We start from the raw sequence: 16,350 nt of genomic DNA, 5'->3' as shown, positions 1-16,350 counted from the left end.
GAATGGACACACATCCTAACGCTTATGCATGTTGACGACTTAGATGTGCAACACATGAAGTAATGTATATCTTCAATTAATGAAGACTAACCCTCTGAGTGTGAATACATTAATGTGGAATTTGACTTCGGAGCGCCATGATAATTGTGTGACGTGTCTAGGTCTAATACTTCCTATACGGTGGGTAACGCCACCCCCAAATTTTTATTGAAGTGTTTCTCTTGGCGTTATAATTGCAAAGTCTTCGCATTTGGATTGTCTTTAACATTGATTTGTCTTCATGATTTATCTTCACAATGTTGAGTTGGTTCAAATATATATATATATATATATATATATATATATATATATATATATCTTTTGATCTAAGTGAATGTGATCAGACCCTAACCACCTATTCTATGCTTCTACCTCAACTCTATCTGTCCAAATCATATGCATTCTATTGAAACCTGTCAATTGTCTTCTCTGAGTCTCTATTGGTAGAGGACAATCTGACAAACACTTAATCTGTTTTTAATGCTGCATCCTTATTGCCTGAAAACCGAAGAAGCCAGAACGACCACCCGACAATCCAGGCGTGTGTGGGAACATGGATCAACTCTCAATGAGTTGGATGTATGCCATGTGTCTCTCAGATGTGAACCGCCAGGGGCACCTGCGTAATTGCACTGCACCGCCCTCCTCTTCCTTATAGATTCTCACCCGCACGGTCATTATCTATTCTTCCACCTCACCACCTCACACAAACCCTAGCGCCTCCGCTAGCTCGTGTCGTCGCTGGAGAAGAAGCGCTTAGCTGCCGCAACCTCTTCGACGCCGTCCTCACACCGGCCGCGGACCTCGTCCTCTCCGCTGCCGCCGTAGGTGTCTTCTACCGCCAAGTTAGGGTGCAGGAGATTGAACTGCTTGGCTTCTCTTCCCATCCATCTAGTAGTTCGTCAAGGGTAAATAAATCTTACTTTTTACTGCCTTTTAGATTTGTCAAATCTGACCACTCTTTCCAAAAGTGGTTTCTAAACTTCCAAATCTGGATTTGTTCTCTTCTGCATCTCATACCATGCTTAGTATATTCACTTATGCTTCATAACTAGTTAGATTACTCACTTGTACTTATTCATGGATTCGTACAAATCTGGAACTGACTCTCTCCAAATAAGTGAATGTATTCACACTATGAGGTCAATGTCTTCAAAACTGATTTATCTTCAAAATCTCCTAAGAATGCATATGACCTCTTCCCCTTCCCTCGCATCTCTAATGCTATCACAGGTACATGTCCGTGTTAGAATCCCTTGGTTCTCATAGCCTGCATTCATTTGCAGAATACTTATAGCATCACATTGAATCACCTGAAGCCAGTTCTTGTCTGAAGCCAATCAGACGGAAGCCATTCTCTGTGCTGAAGCCAGTCAGCTTAAATATTATGGCTTCAGAAAAGTCTGCTCGGAAGGGTGGCAGGCAACTCCGAGGCAACACAGCTCTTGATCTGCCTCCTGCCTTGTATGAACAATACAAGTCAGACCTTGATGAAAACTACAACCAGTGCAGTGGATCCGAAGATATTGGGCTGAGGAGTGGTTCAACTACAAATTCGTCACACCTGAATATGCTGAGAAGAACGCCATCAAGCATCCATGGGGAGACTGTCTATATCGCGGCCTAGTGCCGAAGAACAAGGCTGAAGCTATTATGCAGGAATTCTATCCTTGCATGGTCAGAGGACCGCAGCCTGAAAATGCCGACCCATCATCCTCATTATGGTGTCGTGACGACAATCTCTTCAAGCGGAACTTTCAATTTTCCAAAGATTCTGCTGCCTAGAATGCAAAAGACTATGGCCTCAGCTTGAACCTTGGCCCCTCTGCTCCTTGATCTGATGCGACACGTGAACCCAATGAAAACAGAATTGGCCCCTCTGCCAATTTCAATGGGCTTCTGTCTCACATTGCTGCTCAGAGAGCAACAGTGGAGCACTCTGATGGTGATGCTGATACTGAAGCTGCTCCCTCACCGCCCAAGCAAAAGAAGAAGAAGAAGATAGAAGCTTCAAAGTCGTCTTCTTCACCAAAAGCTTTAGCAAGGAAGCCACTAAGGATTGCACCGCCTGAATCCAGTGTGCAGTCTGAGGATTTATCTCGTGTGTCCAAAAGGACCAAGAAGCCATTGCCCAAGAAGGCCACTAGACAACCACTGACACCATTCGCTGTGCTTCGCAACGAAGATGAAGCCATTGATCTGTCCAGTGATGAAGATCTTGCTGATGATGCTCTGGAAATGCTTATCAAGAGCAAGTAAGAAGCTAAAATCTTCAATGATCTACCACTCTTTGATGTTGATATTCTCAATAACTTCATCGATGAGTGGTTTGACAACCAGGACATCAGTATTGATGATCTTCAGCTCCCGGTGGACATCAACGTCACCTTCCATGGTGCCATTGCTGGTGAGTTGCCCTTGGCTCAGAAGATTGTCGAACTGAAGAGCAAGATTGACTATGAGAAGGCTCATTTCAAGAAGAACATGGACAAGCTCAATGTGGCTGATGTTCAAATCTTCAAGAAGATGTTGCATGACCTCAAGGAGGAGTTCCACAAGAAACGCACTGAAGCTAAAGGCTCAAGGCAGTGCATGAAGTATCTAGATGAGAAATGTGTTCAAGCTCACAATGAAGCTGAGAAGCGGAAAGCTCTTGGGTGGCCTGGCATTGATCCCAGGATGGCTGCCAAGAAGAAGAAGTCTGCTGAGACCCACACTGCACCAAGGCGGGAAGAACCTCGCATTGTCTTCCCTACTAGTATGACAGGCTCGAAGCCTAATGTCCCCTCAGCAGCTTCTGAACTGAAGAAGACAAGAGCGGATGAAGCTGAAGCCAAGAAGCGCAAGCACAAGGACGTATCTGACGATGCTCCTTCTAAGAAAAAGGTGAAGACTAAGGAAACTAAGTCTTCAAGGAAAGCGCATACTGCAGCCTCTCAGCCACTCATTGTTGAACCCATCTCTATTGCTCCCCCTACTGCCACAAACCAAGAGCGTTGAGTTGTACTCCACAAGCCTGCTTCCATAGAGGCTCGCGAAGAAGAGCAAGTTCCAGCTGTTGACCCCAACGCAGATCAAGACATTGGTCATGAAGACAATGTTGTTGATGATGAAGTCCTTCCTCAGCTAGAGCATCAGTTGGTATCATCGCCTGCTCCAACGAGCAACGAATACATCAGCATTGGTCGTCCATTGACGCCAATTGCTCAAGATGATTCATGGGACAAGCACCCTCAAGAAGAAACCCCAGTTTGAGATGCAACACCCCGTACTCCTCTAGCGCAAGTCACCAGCCCAATGGTGAATGACGACAACTACATGGACCACACCATCGCCAAAGGCGTCGCCCGTGTATCAACAGCTTCGCAAAGGCCTCAGGCCATCGGTCTCCATGTCAACCATCCCAGAAGAAGATTCACACCAATCTAGCTCAGTGGCACGTCAAGTGTTCCCTGAAGAGAATCCTTCTGCGACGGTTCCAGAGTCTGAAGCCAATGCTGCTGAAGACCTTCCGGCTGCATCAGTCAATGAAGAAACAAGAAGAGAAGAGAGAGTTGCTACACCCCCTTGTCGGTGTCAAAACCGGCAGATCTCCGGTAGGGGGTCCCGATCTGTGCGTCAAAGGCTAATGGTAACAGGAGGCAATGGACACAATCTTTTACCCAGGTTTGGGCCCTCTCGATGGAGGTAAAACCCTACTTCCTGCTTGATTGATCTTGATGATATGAGTATTACAAGAGTTGATCTACCACAAGATCGTAGAGGCTAAACCCTAGAAGCTAGCCAATGATGATTATGATTGTGCCTCTAAGGACTAAACCCTCCGGTTTATATAGACATCGGAGGGGGCTAGGGTTTACACAGAGTCGGTTACAAAGAAGGAAATCTAATATCTGGATCGCCTAGCTTGTCTTCCACGCAAAGGAGAGTCCCATCCGGACACGGGATGAAGTCTTGAGTCTTGTATCTTCACGGTCCAACAGTCCGTCCAAAGTATATAGTCCGCTGTTCGGAAACCCCCTAATCCAGGACCCCCTCAATAGCCCCTGAACCAGGCTTCAATGACGATGAGTCTGGCGCGCAGTTTGTCTTCGGCATTGCAAGGCGGGTTCCTTCTCCGAATACTCCAAAGTACCTGTTTTAATGAACAGTGTCCGGCTTCCCATCGATGTTGTACTCCTCGGCTTCTGTGCTTCAAGAATGGCCATCTCCACGTGTCGAGCGAATACGAGGAGCCGGAGCACTTTTACATTTGCCACCCCGGCCCTGCGGGCAAACCATCTATTTGAAGAGATGGGGATATTCAGATCCAAACCTCACCTTCCTCCCTTGAGCGAGCATCCAACAGAGCGCGCTCAGAAAAAACCATTCCAACATGGCCGGTCGCCGCAGCTCCTCCTCTCGCTCCCTTAGCTCTAAGCCAGGTGATTGGGAAGAATGTTCTGTTCCTTAAAGCCGTTTAATAGAATTGCAGACCCAAGGGTTTCTTCCATCGGCGTTCATGGTCCCCGTCTGAGCAGGAGTAGCCACCTATAATGGTGGGGACCAAGCGAAGAGATCTCCTAATCCATCCCCGGGGGAGCGAATATGCTTCATCCCGCATCTGCTAAGAGGCATCGGGTTTCCAATCCACCCATTCCTTCGCGGGCTCCTGGAGTTCTACGGCCTCCAGTTGCACAACTTCACCCCTGCCTCCGTACTGCACATCGCAGGGTACGTCACCCTTTGTGAATTATTCCTGGGCTGTGAGGCTCACTTCGGGTTGTGGAAGAAGTTGTTCTGCCTCGTCCCTCGCAACCAGGGGGAATCCATACGTCAAGTGGGCGGAGTCGAAATATGGCGCATCGCTGAGACCGGATACCTGTCCGGCACTCCCAGGAAGGCATCTGAAAACTGGCCCTCGGAGTGGTTTTATGTTGATGACGTTCCCCTTCCAAATCCAATCCGGACGGGCCTCCCTGAGTTCAATAATGCTCCGCCGAAGACACACCGAAGTTGGCGTCCTCAGGGCCCCCAAGAGGAAGATACCAGAGAAGTACACTTCTTGATGAGCAGGATAAAGACACTGGCCAAATCAGGGCTGACAATAGTCGAGGTTATAGCAATATGCATAATGCGGGGGGTGCAGCCACTTCAATATCGGGGGAAGCCCATGTGGCACTACAATGGGGAAGATGATGCCACCCGCTATGGTCGTAAAGGTCCGGACTCCGCCACTGCTCTGGCGAGAATATTGTCCGATTTGTATAAAGGAGAAGAAGAAGAATTCCTTCATATTAAACCGTGGGACGGATTTTCCATGTACAACCCCCCAAGCTGGGTAAGTCGTCACTCTTTCCCCCACTCTATTCATTCTGGCGCTCTTCATCACAATCATTAACCCCGATTCTTCTGAGCAGGAACTGAGGAGGGTCGTGGAAGGATTCAACAGCCCCTCCCCGCAGCCAGAGGACCCCGGAAGGGCCTTCGATCCAGGACTTGAAGAAGATCTGGATATATCTGTGGAGCTTGTCAACGGGACATTTTATCAGGCCAGCTGTGATGGTGCCTCAGTGGCTATTATCGCTGACTATCTCGGACTGCTACCTATGTCGCGTGTAAGCAAAGCTGAAACCTTATCCTCTGAAGAGGATTCCTTTCTTATATCATGCTTTATGCATAAAATATCGTATTTTTATATAGACGACCATCGGGACGCGGCGCCGAGCCCCTGGGGGCTCGTCGGCAAAGGGCGTCCGGGTCAGGCAGGCTTAAGAGGAAGGTGGTTAGGACCGAAACACCATTACAGAGGTATGGTAAAAACCCGCTCTGTGATTATCGTGTTTGAAATGTAACAGCGTCCTTCGTGTTCTGGCAGAAAGAGGAGTCGCCGGAGTATATCCGGAGATCCTGCCTGTCACGCCTCTACCAGCCGGATTCCAGAACCGGCTTCGAGAGAGGAGGCCGATGCGGGGCCGATGCCAAATTGTCCTCCGACAGAGGATGCGGATATGCTCTCCGCCACTAATTCCGAAGTGGAGGGTGCTATGAATCACCGGCGCCGACGGGCCATACTTTGGAATAGCATCTTTTCTGAAGAGGCATTTAATGCTTTCAATTCAGGAGACGCATACATCCGAGCCGCTCAAGGCGGGCTCCCACGAGCGACGGACCAGTATGCAAAAGATGTACGAGTAAGGAAATTTGATAAGCATGTATAGCAGTAGCCCCTGCGACTTGAAACGGTTGGGACAACTAATTTAAGGATCATTTTATGCACAGCTTCTTGTAGAGAAGAATACCCAATTGTCTCAAGAGCTGGAGGAGTGCAAGACCCAGCTGAGGGCCGCGGTTGCCAAGCTAGATGAATCCCAGAAGGCCTCATCTCTTAATGTTTGTCTCAATAGAGAAATCTTAAAGGAATATACCAGTTAGCAATTGGCTTGCTTCATAAGTCTAACAGAAAATTCTGCAAACAATCTCGGATGAATCCGGAGATCGTAAGAGATAGTGAGTCGCATCTCCAAAGACAACTGAAGGCTGGCGAGCGTGTGCTTACGCAGGTTAGGCAGGAGAAAAACAATCTCCAAGATCCCAATGTTCGGCTGGGCGTCGAATTATCAGATGTTCGAGCTCAGCTAGCGGACTCCGTGAAGGAGAACAGAAGGCTTCGTCGCGGCATTTATGGTAAGTGCCTAGACGAACTGCAGTACATCTCGGCGAGGAAGCATATTAAAAGAGTTTTATATCTGTAGGTATGTTGATGGGCCGTCCTGAAGAGGAGATGCCCGGGTCCGCAGGCAATTTAGTGCAAGACCTCTCACAGCTGCACGAATGAGTTCGGCAGGTGATGCAGGGTGTTGCCTAGGCCTTCTGGCCATCCGCTTCCCTGCCAAAAGGCATGGGGGAGCTCGTGGATATGCTCCAAGGAGCACGATGGCGCTTCTGGTTGTGGAAGATGTCAGCCTGCCTACAAGGTGCAAGGGAAGCCTGGGCCATGGTGAAGACGCGCTACAACAAGCTTGACCCGAACCATATGGCCGAAGTCGGACCAGCAGGGCCAGATGGGCAAGAAATTCCTGTGAGTCTGGTGTATGACCAGGTAGCGTTATCCGCAAAGTATTCCCAACAGGATTGCAAGCTGGATAGCCTGTTGGACGGTATAGAGGAAGAATATAGTCAGTCCAAGTGACTATGTAATTCAATGGACATATGTAGTCCCTAGCCGGATTAAAAATCATTTGTCATGGCGGACCTTTTTGCTTCAGCCCTCAAATCCGATAGTCCGGGGTGTATCCGAATACCCGGTCAGTTATGCAGAACCAAGGTATGCGTGGAAACCAGGCATAGGGGTCATAAGTGCTTGAACAGACAAGTACCCAACTAGTTATGTTATATTACATGGGTAGTAAGAAACATCTTCCAGGGAGAATAGTTCCGTTAGGGGTTCCTTTCCCTGGGTATGCATGCATCGATGTACATGTCCGGACTGCGAACAAAAATGCAGGATACAAAACTTCTGGGGATTCACGTTGTAATAAACGAAAGAAACATCTTTTGTTTATCGACCTAATATTCCCTTAAGAACGCTAGCTTTCGGCTTCACCCAGTCCGAGGTACACATCTGGCTGAACCGGCAGTAAAAATCGCAGAGGTGCTCCCCTTATGCCCTAGCTGAATTAATGGGAATGTAGGGCATAAACACAAGAGCCAGGCAACCCAGCATGGCCACATCTTAAGTCATATCGATGCATATAATGGTGAAGAAAAGGCACATATGGAAAAAAGAACGCATATGTGATAGGCAAGAAGCTATGAAAGTAATTATATTTAGCTTCCGTATAGGAAGCCCCCAGGTATGGTTTATACACATAGTGCGGCCGGAGTGACCCGAGCATCCGCACTGTATTGAGTACTTTGTGTGAAGAAGGGAAAAAGGGTGAGAAAAGAAAAGGGCGGGGGTGAGGAGACGAACACTAAGTTCGGCGCTAGGCGTAGAATCTCCGGAGACTGGCCACGTTCCATGGGTTCGGCTCAAGTCTGTTATCGGATGCATTACACATGCGGTAGCTCCTCCGGTGAGAAATTTATCAATAGTGAAGGGACCCTCCCACTTAGGTTTGAGCTTGTCCTTCTTCTTCTCCGGTAGGCGTAGAACGAGTTCGCCAACATTATAAGTTTTGGCCCACACTTCTCTGCTTTGATACCGTCGAGCCTGCTGCTGATAGAATGCGGAACAGGCTTTTGCAACGTCGCGCTCCTCCTCCAGGGCATCTAAGTTGTCCTGACGATCTAACTCTGCTTCCTTCTCTTCGTACATGCGCACGCGAGGTGAGTCGTGGATTATGTCGCAGGGTAATACTGTTTCTGCACCATACACCATAAACAATGGTGTGTATCCGGTGGTGCGATTCGGCATGGTCCGCAGCCCCCAGAGTATGGAGTCGAGCTCCTCGACCCAGTGCGTGTCCGATTCTGTCAAGGATCGCACTAGTCTGGGTTTGATGCCGCTCATGATGAGACCATTTGCACGTTTGACCTGGCCGTTTGTTTGGGGATGGTAGACGGAGGCGTAATCAAGCTTAATGGCCATGTTGCCGCACCAAGTTTTCACTTCATCGGCTGTGAAGTTTGAGCCATTGTCAGTGATGATGTTGTGGGGGACGCCGTAATGGTGTACAACCCCTGAGATGAAGTCTATCACTGGTCCAGATTCATCCGTTTTAACTGGTTTGGCTTTTATCCATTTGGTGAACTTGTCCACCATGACCAATAAGTATTTTTTCTTATGGCTTCCCCCTTTGAGAGGTCCGACCATATCCAGCCCCCAGACCGCGAAGGGCCAAGTAATGGGGATTGTTTGGAGAGTGTTGGGGGGCATATGGCTCTGATTGGCAAAGAGCTAGCAACCGACGCAGTGTTGGACAAGGTCTTGTGCATCTGCTCGGGCTGTCGGCCAATAAAAGCCTGTACGGAAGGCCTTGCTGACAAGTGCCCGAGCCGCAGCTTGGTGCCCGCTGAGTCCGACATGGATTTCGGCCAAGAGCTGCCGCCCTTCCTCTTCGGAGATGCATCTTTGGAGCACTTCGGTCGCACTTTTCTTATAGAGTTCTCCCTCATGGACTTTGTAGGCCTTGGAACGCCGCACAATACAACGTGCTTCATTTTGGTCCTCGGGGAGCGCCTGCCTATTTAGGTAGGCCAAGAAAGGCTCGGTCCACGAGGCGATTACAGCCATGATTTCGTGGGCCGAAGGTGTTATTTCGGTGGCGGAGCCTCCGATTACATCAGATGGTTCGGAATCTGGGATTGTGTTCGGATCTGGACTAGTGTTGCCGGACTCCCCTTCCCATACCACAGATGGCTTGAACAGCCTTTCCAGGAGTATGTTAGGTGGGACAGGGTCGTGTTTAGCGCCGATGAGGGCGAGGATATCCGCCGCTTGATTGTTTTCTCGAGCCACATGGTGGATTTCGAGCCCCTCGAACCGAGCTGACATTTTGAGGACGGCATTACGGTAGGCCGCCATTTTCGGATCCTTGGCATCAAAATTTCCGTTTATTTGTGATATTGCGAGGTTTGAGTCCCCGCGCACCTCCAGGCGTTGAATGCCCATAGAGACTGCCATCCGAAGACCATGTAACAGAGCCTCATATTCGGCTGCGTTGTTGGAGTCTGTGTATAATATTTGGAGTACGTATTGGACCGTGTCTCCGGTGGGGAAAGTTAGGACTACACCTGCTCCCAATCCGGCCAGCATTTTAGAGCCGTCGAAGTGCATGATCCAATTGGAGTGCGCGTCGTATTCTTTAGGGAGTTCGGCTTCTGTCCATTTGGCGACGAAGTCGGCCAATAATTGTGACTTAATGGTCCGTCGCGGTTTGTATGTTATGTCGAACGGAAGGAGCTCGATGGCCCATTTAGCAATTCGTCCCATGGCGTCGCGGTTGTTTATTATGTCGTTGAGTGGTACTTACGAGGCCACCGTAATCGAACACTATTGAAAGTAGTGTCGTAGCTTCCAGGATGCCATGAAGACCGCGTATGCTATCTTTTGATAGTGTGGGTATCGGGATTTGCATGGGGTGAGGACAGTGGACACGTAATATATCGGCTTTTGGAGCGGGAACTTGTATCCGTCTGCTTCTTGTTCGATGACGAGCACTGCGCTTACAACTTGATGTGTTGCAGCTATGTACAATAGCATAGGTTCGCCAATATTTGGTGCTGTCAAGACTGGATTACTAGCCAATAGGGACTTTATCTCATCCAGTCCGGCCGCGGCTGCATCCGTCCACACGAAGTGTTCGGTGCGTCGAAGAAGGCGGTAAAGAGGTAGTGCCTTTTCTCCTAATCGGGAGACAAAGCGGCTTAAGGCAGCCACACATCCAGCTCGTTTCTGGATATGCTTGAGGTCTATTGGGATAGCCAACTGCGACAGAGCTCAGATTTTTGCCGAATTTGCTTCGATTCCTCTATTGGAAACAATGAAGCTGAGCAACTTCCTGGAGGGTACCCCAAAAACACATTTTTCCGGGTTGAGCTTGATGTCATATGTTCGGAGGTTGTCGAACGTGAGTCTCAATTCATCTATTAAGGTTTCAACGTGTCTTGTTTTTATGACTATGTCGTCCACATATGCCTCCACTGTTTTGCCGATTTGCTTCTCCAGGCATGTTTGAATCATGCGTTGATAGGTTGCGCCGGTGTTTTTAAGCCCGAAAGGCATAGTGTTGAAGCAGAAGGGACCATATGGCGTTATGAAGGCCATTGCGGCTTGGTCGGACTCTGCCATCTTGATTTAATGGTATCCGGAGTATGCGTCAAGGAAACATAGTGAGTCGTGTCCTGCGGTGGCGTCGATGATTTGGTCGATGCGAGGGAGGGGGAAGGGATCCTTGGGGCAAGCCTTGTTGAGGTCTTTGAAATCCACGCATAGGCGCCAGGATTTATCCTTCTTTGGTACCATTACCGCATTTGCCAGCCAATCCGGATGCTTGATATCTCTGATGAATCCGGCCTCAAGTAGCTTGGCTAGCTCTTCTCCCATGGCTTGCCGTTTAGGCTCTGAGAAACGCCTAAGAGTCTGTTTGACTGGCTTGTATCCTTTCAATATATTGAGGCTGTGTTCGGCCAGCCTGCGTGGGATGCCCTGCATGTCAGAAGGATGCCAGGAGAAAATGTCCCAATTCTCGCGTATGAAGTCTCGTAGTGCGGCGTCCATTGTGGGGCTCAACTGTGTCCCGATGGAAGCTGTCTTCGTGGGGTCCATTGGATGGACCTGGAATTTGACTATCTCGTCTGCGGGTTTAAATGAGGTGGACTTGGGTCATTTGTCGAGTATCACGTCGTCCCTGTCCACTGTGGCGTGCAGCGTTGTTAGTTCTTCAGCGGCTAGGGCTTTGGATAACGCTTCCGGGGCTAGTGCTGCAGTTTTATTTTCAGCGTGGAGTGCGACGTCCGGATCACTAGCTAGAGTGATGATTCCATTGGGTCCGGGCATTTTAAGCTTCATGTACCCGTAATGGGGTATAGCTTGAAAGCTCATGAATGCGTCCCGCCCTAAAAGGGCGTGGTATCTGCTGCTGAAGGACGCCACTTGGAATGTGATTTCTTTGGACCTGTAATTCTCCGTGGTGCCGAATACCAAATCGAGTGTGATTTTTCCCGCACACCGTACCTCCCGGCTAGTGCGGCAGTTTTATTTTCGGTGCGGAGTGCGACGTCCGGGTCACTAACTAGAGTGATGATTCCATTTGGTCCGGGCATTTTGAGCTTCATGTACCTGTAATGGGGTATGGCTTGAAAGCTCGTGAATGCATCCCGCCCTAAAAGGGCGTGGTATCCGCTGCTGATCGGGGCCACTTGGAACGTGATTTCTTCGGACCTATAATTCTCCAGCGTGCCGAATACCACATCCAGTGTGATTTTTCCCGCACACCGTGCCTCCCGACTAGGGATGATTCCCCTGAAGGTTGTGCCGCTTTGCTCAATGCGGCTTTTACCAATTTCCATCTTGTTGAGTGTTTCTTCATAGATCAAGTTTAATCCGCTTCAGCCATCCATGAGTACTCTAGTGAGCCGAAAGCCGTCCATGATTGGGCTAAGGACCAAAGCGGCTGGTGCCCAGACTGTCTGGAATTGAGGTTCGTCACTGGAACTGATGGTTATAGCAGTGTCGCTCCACGGATTTATTTTTGCCACGTGGCAGATTTCAGCGAAATTCCGATGAGCTCGCTTGCGCCTATTATTTGAGGCGAAAGTCTCGAAGACTGTCAGTACCGCATTGTTGCCTTCGGCGGGATGTTGCTCTGCTTTGTGGTTTACAAGAAGATCCTCGCCGCTTTTTGCTACCTGGCGGAGTATCCAACATGCTTTAAGACTATGCGTTGGCATAGTGTCCGGCGTGCTGTGAATATTGTATGGCCCATTCAGCCATTCTTCCAATACGGTTCCACACCCTGGAGTGGGCTTTGGTTTCTTGGGAATTGGATCAGGTAACTTACGAGAGTTTACCCTTTTAGCTCGGACAAAGGTTTTAGTGCGAGCTGGATTATCCCAAAATTCTGTTTGGGTTTTCCAGGTGCTTTCCATTGCATAGTACTTCTGCACTATGGCTGCTAAGTCAACAAAGTGTACCATGTCACGGTGACTTATAGCATTAAGGATCCCTTTGTTCGTGCAGTTTTTGTAGAAAAGTGAGATTGCGTCCTCCTCACGACTGTCCTTGACCCTGTTTAGCACAAGGAGGAATCTGGCCTAGTAGCGATGTACTGTCTCTTGGGGCTCTTGTCTGATATGGAAGAGACGGTTTAAGTCTGGGTGGGTGGGTCTAGCTGAATCTGGATTCTCAGCTGATCTAACGCCCAGCGGCAGAGGAGTTTCTGGGCTTGACAGCTCGGGCTCCGGGGTGATGCCCGATTTTTCCGGCCCGATACCCGATTCTAAGTCCTGGGTCTGGGTCATGTCCTCCCGCGAGCGGGTATCCGGCTCAGAAAGCTCAGTAATCCGGACATAATTCGTCCTCAAAGTAGAGGGATAATCCATGTGTGGCTCTTCCACTACCGCTATCTCATGGGTGTCCGGTGGGGATTTAATATCCCTTTGGTCGGGTTTAAGCCCAATCCGATCATAGTTTGTAGCGACTCCCAAAGCGGCGATGCGATCCAAGAGCTCATTAAGGGAGGAGAGCTCCATTGGATTCATCTGTTCGGCGAGTTCCGAATTGATGTGGAGGCTGTTTTTGATGACCCAGGAGGTCACCGTCGGCGCAGAAGCCGATCGGGCGGCCACGATGAAGCCGCCTAGTCGGAGAGTTTGGCCTACGGCCAGTGCTCCCCCGGATGTGATGTTGTCCTTGACAACGAGACGGGCCATCGAGCCTTGCAGCGATGACATAGAGGAACTCTCAATGAAAGCACCAATGTCGGTGTCAAAACCGGCGGATCTCGGGTAGGGGGTCTCGATCTATGCGTCTAAGGCTAATGGTAACAGGAGGCAAGGGACACGATGTTTTACCCAGGTTCGGGCCCTCTCGATGGAGGTAAAACCCTACTTCCTACTTGATTGATCTTGGTGATATGAGTATTACAAGAGTTGATCTACCACAAGATCGTAGAGGCTAAACCCTAGAAGCTAGCCTATGATGATTATGATTGTGCCTCTAAGGTAAACCCTCTGGTTTATATAGACACCGGAGGGGGCTAGGGTTTACACAGAGTCGGTTACAAAGAAAGAAATCTAATATCCGGATCGCCCAGCTTGTCTTCCACGCAAAGGAGAGTCCCATCCGGACACGGGACGAAGTCTTGAGTCTTGTATCTTCACGGTCCAACAGTCCGGCCAAAGTATATAGTCCGGCTGTCCGGATACCCCCTAATCCAGGACTCCCTCACCCCAGTCCCAGATCAAGTCATTCTCAAGGAGAATGTGACTGTGCAAGACCCTCTGGTCGTTGACCATATGGAGGTTGAGAATGTTGAGGCTGCCACAAACACTCCTGAAGCCAATGACCATGTCTTGGCTGACGATCGTGTGGAGCATGAAGCCAATGTTGTGCCTGAAGCCAATGAGAATCTTGAAGCTTCTGCCATGCTGGTTCCCACTGACGGCGTTGTTCCTCCCCCAAGGCCTCACACAATGGAGTTGGCTTACAACCGAGATATGGAGTTGGTCACTATTCGCTGGCCTGTCCTGGTACCTCCCACTGGTCCCGAACCGCAATATGACTATCATGTGCAGCAACAACGACCAGTGCAGAAGCCTAAGCCAAGACTTCCAGGTCCTGCTACATCTCCTGGATCCTTCAGTGTCAATAGCTTCAGAGTGCACAACACCTTCTTTGACAGTGATAAGAATCCCTACTCGAAGCCAAGGATCTCGTCAGATCACTTCTGGAGCCACCAACAGCGCAGCTACTACTCTTGTGTTCTCTACAACCAAGAGCGAATTTCCCCTCACATGCGCCTTGACTGTGAAGCTATGGCTGATCTCCCTTGTCTTGAGGAAGCTATGGATTGCTTTCGTGATGCTGGCCTTCTGGAATTCGTCACAGCCAAAGAGCACTGCAATGAAAAGCTTCTGCTACAGTTCTATGCTACTCTTCACATTCGTGGATACAACAGGGATCCGAAGACATGGACCCTTGAGTGGATGATAGGTGATGTGCACCATGAAGCCAAAGCTCAGGACATCATTGAGCTCACCCCCCTGCACACTCCAGGTGAATTGTACGAGTCTGGTTCTCAGCGCCACTCAGAAGGACTACAGAGCATTTTTCAGCGACCTGAACCCAATATGAGTCAGATGCTCAGCATGATGAAGCCATTGCCTTGTGATGCAGAATATCCAAAGGAATTCTTTGTCCAGGACCTCGAGTACTTGCCCCGCATAGTTTATCATATCCTGAGGCGTACTCTCTAGCCAATCAAGGGACATTCTTCTGAAGCCAAACTTGAAGGCGCCATGAAGACTTTGGTTTTCTATATTGTCAATGGCATCAAGTTCAACTCCCAGGATTTCTTCATCAGACAGCTTGCTGCATCTGGGATTGATCTTTTTGGCTTGAAGTTTTACGCTCCATGGGTTATGTCTCAAACTCTCACACTTACCGTGTCTACAACAATTTTACTTGAAAGGTTGAAGAGATGGTAGATGTGAAGTTTGATGAATCTAACCGCTCTCAAGTGGACCAATAGCCAATTGATGTAGGAGAAAAAGACCCTTCAGAAGCAACCCAAGACTTGTCTATTGGCAAGATCCGTCCAACGGAGGTGAAGGAGAGTACCTCGTATGTCCAAGTGGAAGCTTCTACCTCATGATAAGGTGAACCAAGTGTTGATATGGAAGCATCCACAAGTGGGACACACCAAGATGAAGAGAACGAGGAAGTACACCAAGATGAACCTCATCAACCTCCTTCTCCACCACGACGAGAGAACTACAATGTCAACAATGAAGAAGGCCAAGAAGAAGAACAAGAAAAAACAAAAGCTCTCACGAGTTCGAAAAAGAGTCGCTACAGACCATCCAGTCGAGCAAATCTACAATGATATCCAATCCGGGAGAATCACTCGCTCTAAATATCGTTTGGCTAATATTTGTGAACATTATTCATTCCTCTCTAGCATTGAACCCATGAAGGTTGAAGAAGCATTGGAAGATCCAGATTGGATAAATGCCATGCATGAAGAGCTACGCAACTTTGAGAGAAACCAAGAGTGGACATTTGTCGAGAAGCCCGACAACAACCACAACATCATCGGTACCAAATGGGTGTTTCGCAACAAGCAAGATGAAGATGGAAAAGTAGTTCACAACAAAGCACGTCTCATTTCCCAAGGCTACACTCAAGTCGAAGGTATGGACTATGGTGAGACATATGCCCCTGGTGCTAGACTTGAGTCCATTCGCATCTTACTTGCCTATGCTAATCACCATGATATCACTTTATACCAAATGGACATTAAAACTGCTTTTCTAAATGGTGAAATTGAGGAGGAAGTTTATGTTAAACAAGCTCCCGACTTTGTTAATCCTAGGAAACCCAATCATGTTTACAAACTTCACAAAGCTCTTTATTGTCTTAAACAGGCTCCTAGAGCATGGTATAAATGCTTGACCAAGTTCCTTATTGAAAAAGGCCTTGGGATTGGAAAAATTGATTCTACTCTTTTCACTAGAAGGGTTAATGGAGAATTATTTGTGTGCCAAATTTATGTTGATGATATTATATTTGGATCAACTAACCCTCATTTTAGTGAGAAGTTTGGGAAGCTTATGTCGGAGAAGTTTGAGATGTCTATGATGAGTGAACTCAAGTTCTTTCTTGGT

This window comes from Triticum aestivum, chromosome 4B (assembly GCF_018294505.1).
Source record: "Triticum aestivum cultivar Chinese Spring chromosome 4B, IWGSC CS RefSeq v2.1, whole genome shotgun sequence".
Classification (NCBI taxonomy): Eukaryota; Viridiplantae; Streptophyta; class Magnoliopsida; order Poales; family Poaceae; genus Triticum; species Triticum aestivum.
This window is presented reverse-complemented; position numbering follows the sequence as displayed.